Source organism: Belonocnema kinseyi, chromosome 2, assembly GCF_010883055.1.
Source record: "Belonocnema kinseyi isolate 2016_QV_RU_SX_M_011 chromosome 2, B_treatae_v1, whole genome shotgun sequence".
NCBI classification, from domain to species: Eukaryota; Metazoa; Arthropoda; class Insecta; order Hymenoptera; family Cynipidae; genus Belonocnema; species Belonocnema kinseyi.
The window spans coordinates 141,638,418-141,643,963 of record NC_046658.1 but is presented as its reverse complement, the minus strand read 5'-3'; positions in this window follow the sequence as shown (position 1 = coordinate 141,643,963).

Sequence of the window (5,546 nt, the reverse complement as noted above, 5' to 3'; positions counted from 1 at the left end):
GAGGAAGTTACTAGACATGATAGGAGAAACAGGATGGTTTATATGCAATGGCAATATGAAAGGAGATGAGGAAGGGGAGATCACATTTATAGGAAAGGGAGCTACAGTAATAGACTACATCTTGGCTGAAGAAAGAATGCGGGATATGATAGGGAGTATGAAGGTAGGGAATGAGATGGGGTCCGAGAACTTCCCGGTCATAGTTACACTAAGAAGAGGCGTCAGTAAGCGCGGCAGAGGGAGAAAGGAAAAAGGGTGCGAACGAAAATGGGAATCTGGGGGGTAGATAAATTAAACGAGTTTAAACACAAGATGGAAAAGAAGAAGGTTAGGTATGAAAAAGAGGAGAGAATAGACTCGTTAGTTGAAAGGTTGAAGGGGTCCATTGAAAAGGTAAAGGATGAGCTGGGTACTAATGAAGATAGAGTAGGGGGAAAGAGAGGCTGGTGGGGCGAGGAATGCTGGGAGAGTAAAGAGAGAATAAAAGAGTGCGTGAGCAAATGGAGTAATGGGGAAATAGAGAAGAAGGAGTATAACAGGAGGAAAAAAAAACATGAGAAGATGCTGGAAATAAAAAGACAGAGGGGAAAGGAAGAATATAAAGCAGAGGTAGAAAAAGCGATCAAAGAAGGTAGGGTGTGTGATGAGATAAATAGGGATAGAGGGGAAAGGAAGGGCGTTAACGAAGAAATAGAAATGGAGGAATGAACGGATTATTTTAAGGGTCTATTAGGGGGAGAGCAAAATAAGATCAAAAGGGAAAAGTGTAGGATCGTCCAAGGAGAAATGGAGGAAGGGAACGAAATAACAAGAAAAGAAGTGGATGAAGCAATAAATAGGTTATAAAGAAACAAGGCGACGGGAGAAGATGGGATGGAGAACGAAGCGATGAAGTTTGTAGGAGAAGGGATTAGGGATGGGATGTGGAAGATCTGCAACAAGGTATGAAAAGGGGAAGGTTGGCTGGAAGAGTGGACGACGGGACTGGTGGTACCGCTTGTCAAGAAAGGGGAAGGGAAGAAGGTAGAGGAATACAGAGGAATCACTCTCATGTCAGTAGGCTATAAAATATATGCAGAAATCTTAAGAAATAGGTCGGAGAGTCAGGTAGAACAAAAAGAAAGTATCCCACATAATCAGACGGGATTTAGAAAGTTAATGGGAACTATAGACAACATCTACGTACTTAACTATTTAGTTAACAGAAATTTGGGGAGAAAGCAAGGAAGACTAGTCGCTTTGTTCGTAGATTTCAAAGCAGCGTTTGACTCAGTGAATATAAAAGTACTATGGCAGGCAATGAAATAGAGGGGTGTAGAGGAAAAGTTAGTGGAGAGGATAAAGGAAATTTTTACTGAAACCAGGATTAGGGTGAAAATAGGAAAGAAAAAAGGGCAGGTTTTCTGGACAAGCCGAGGTCTAAGGCAAGGGTGCCCTTTGAGTCCGTTACTATTTAGTATCCAATTGGCAAAATTAGAGGAGAAGCTAAAGGAGAAAGGGAAAGGAGGGACGGTTTTGGGTAATAGCAAACTATACTCTCTAGCATACGCGGACGATGTAGTTCTATTAGCAGATGATGAGAAGGGGATGAACCTAATGATGAAAATCTTCGAAGAGTATGTGGGAACAAAAGAGCTGAAGGTGATCGTAGATAAGACAAAGGTGATGTGTTTCAGAAATAGAAAGAGCAAAATAAATTACGTTTGGAGGATAAACGGACAAATAGTGGAAATTGTGGAGGAGTTCTGTTACCTAGGTTTTTGGTTTGAGGCAGAAGGAGGAAACGAGCTGCAGGTGAGGAAAAGAATTAAATGTGCGAGTAAAGAAATGGGCCAAGTATGTGGTATAGGAAAGAGAAGATTCAAGAACGATTGGAGAATGAGGGTCTGGTTGTTTGATGCGTTGGTGTGGGCGGTGTTGTATTATGGTGTGGAGATCTGGGGATGGAAGGAACATAGGAAAGTAGAGAGTATGCATGAGCGATTCCTGAGGTGGGTAATGGGGGTTAGCTGCAGTTGCCCAGGATATATGTTAAAAGAAGAGTTAGGAAGAGAAAATATGGTTACTAGACAAATTAAGAGAGCATGGATGTTTGAAGAGAAGCTAAAAAGGGGAGAGGGAAGTAAAATTGCACAATCATGTTTCTGTAAAATTCGGAACAATGAAGCGAGAGGTAATGTGGGAAATTCAAAATGGGAGGTAGAACGGAAAAAATGAGAAGGGTGTGTAATATTCGAGAAGGGGTTATGGAGTGGCAGGACATAGAGTTAGAGCTATTGGTTAAACAAGGAGAAGAGAGATGGACAAAGTTTATAGATTCAAGGTACAATAGATGGTATATGATGGTCAAAGGGTTGACGGAACCAGAATATCTGTAAAAAACAAAAAAGGGAAAAAAATGGAGTAGGGTTGTACGGTTCAGAATGGGAGAAGGAGTGAGAGCATGCAGATATTGGATGAATGAAGAGGAGAATTTATGCAGAGTATGTGGATACGAAATGGAGTCATGGGCACATGTATTAGAGAGATGTACAGGAGAGGAAGAGGGACAGTTGAGTGTGGATGAGTGTGTAAGATGGATTTTGGATGGTAGTGGACAGTGAGTGATGTGGATGAAGAAATTGGTGAAGTAAGGGAAAGCAAGGGAGTAGGGCAGAGCCAAACGGGTGATACTGAAAAGGGACAGTAAAAACGAAAATTGTTTTCAATATCGTGGAAAATGCATTTTTTATGGTAAGAGGAAACGGAAGCCCTGGAAGCTCGCTCATTTTAGGAATTAATATCACTACTGTTACTATTGTTTATCCTACGTAATGCGAAAGAGTAGAATATAAGTAGTAGTTAAGTTAGACTAAGGATGGAATTGTAAATATATGTACAGGGAGCGGAGGCCCTCAAACTCGTAAAAGGGAGAGATTAAATACATACAAGTATTCAATTTTTGCTTGAAAATTTATATTTCCTGTTGCAAATTATCTAATTTTGATGAAAAGTTATTTTTTAATTTTTTTACTTGCCTAACTACACATTGAAATATTCTACTTTTCGTTTGTAAATTTTTTTTTAGTTGAAAATTTAGATATTATGTTGAAACTGTATCTTCTTGACAGAATTTTTTTTTAAATTTATTTTTATAATATTTTAACTATTATAATTTGGTTTAAAAATGATCCATTGTAGGTAAAAATTCATGTACTTTGTTGAAAATAAGTCTTTTCTGGTAGAAAATTAATGTTTTGGGTTGCAATGTTTTATTGTTTAATGCGAATAATATATTTTCTATTACTTTGACTTCTTTTACCCTTTAAATTGAGCGCCCTTTTCAAATCGAAGCGATACATTTATCCGCGAAACTTAAATCAAGAAATTATTATTATTGAGGATAGACATACGATTTTTTAAACACTCATTCAAAATGCTCAGAAATTGTTATTAAATTCTCAAAGCACCTGAAGGTCGAGCATATTCTCGCGTATATTCTCATGCTCGTGAGAATTTCTCCCGTGTCGGCCACGTTACCAAATTCCTACCTTACCGACCTCTTTTTTATTTTTTAACTTATTTTCACACGAAGTGCCACATCATGTTAAAAATTTGGCATAATAAATAACAAGCATTAGGAAAAGTGGGTTTGGTCTTAAATTTTAATAATTATGAAAAAAGCAACAAAAAAGTATTTATAAAAAAAAACTTTTTTCATAATTATAAAAATTTAGTATCAGACCCGCCTTTCTTAGTGGTTCTTATTTAATATCCCCAATTTTAAAATGGATATGGTGCTTCGTGTTAAAATAAGTTAAATATTTAAAAAAACTGTTGGTAAGGTAGGAATCCGGTCATCCGATCAAATCATCACATGGCCTTAAAAGCTTTAGGACACTATACAGAGTGTCAGAGGGCTGGTTTGAATAATTGGTAATCCAAATAATCAATTAATTTAAAACTTACCATCAGATTTTGAAAAATAATTTAAATTAATCTGTAATTCGTCGTTTAGAAATACCTTCTTTAGTTTGTCTAATTCTCATCGATGATGCATTTTGAATTAATTCTTAATAAATTGATCATATTTTTTAACGATTAAAATTAATTGGCACCTTACCGTATTTTCTATCTTAATTAATAATAATTACTTGATTTAAATTTCGCGGGAAAATGTGTCGCTTTAAATTAGAAAAGGCGCTTGATTTGAATTGTAAAAGGAAGTTAAAGTTAAAGTTGAGTTTTCAAAAAAAAAAAGATAAATTTTTAATATCAGAAATTAATTTTTTGACTAGCATGGAAATTCTGTAACCAAAAATGTGAATTTTTGACCAAATCGTTAGTTGAATTTTCGACCCAAAAGTTTAATTTTCTACCAAAAAACTCATTTTTAACAAAGTAGAAGAATTTTTATCTGAAAAAGATCAATTTTCAACCAAAATTAGAACACTTAAAATTTTAGGAAAGTAAGTGTTAAACCAACAACAAAAACAAGATTTTTTAACATAAACAGAAAGATTAAATTTTCAGTTTAAATAATGAATTTAAGAAATATATTTCCAACAAAATAATTTAATGTTTAATCTTTAACATAAATTTTCGACCCAAAAAGATATACTTTCAATTAAATATATAAATTTTTAACACAAAAAGATAAATTTACAAACCAAAACTAAAGTAGTGCAATTTTGAGTTAGAATTTTCAACCCAAAAGATGCATTTTCTATAAAAATAAACGAATTTTTAACTAAACATTTTTTTGCAACAAAAAATGAATTATTAGAAAAAAAATAAAAGTTAAATTTTCTTCAAAACATAACATTTTTTAACAAAAAAGATTACATTTCTTTCGAAAAAGATAAATTTTTCACAGAAAATGGAATAGTTAAAGGGAATTTTTAACTAAAATTATCAATTTCCCACTTAAAAAAATTTGATTTTTAACCCAATATATGAAATTTCAACTAAAAAGATCAATTTTCAACCACAGAAATTAATTCTTAACCCAAAAGATGACCTTTCAATACATAAATGAATTTTCACCTAAAGAATATCAATTCTTAAATAAGAATAGATTAATTAAATTATCAGTAAAAAAAGTTAACTTTCAACCAAAAAGAGCAATTTTCAACACAATATGTTTTCTCCATCAAAAAAATTGTTTTCACCCCAAAAAGATAGGAAGTAAGTATTCAGTTAAAGCAATAAATTTCGAAACAAAAAATTAATTCTCAACAAATATTTCAATTTTAAATCCAAAAGATAAATTTTCTACCAAAAAGGACCCAGTTTTAATCAAACATACAAAATTTCAACAACAAAAAAATTACAAGCAAAAAGTAGGATAGTTTAATTTCAAATTAGAGAAGTAAAGTTGGAAAAATCGAGTTTTAATCCAAATTACTTCGTTTTCAACTGAAAATTTTAATTTTCAAGCAAAAATAAAATTGTAACATTTTGAGTTAAAAAAAATTAACTTTCAACTAAAAAGAAACGTATTTTCGACAAAAATATTAATTTTTGACCCAAAAAATAGAACATTTAAATTTTTCTACAAAACAAAT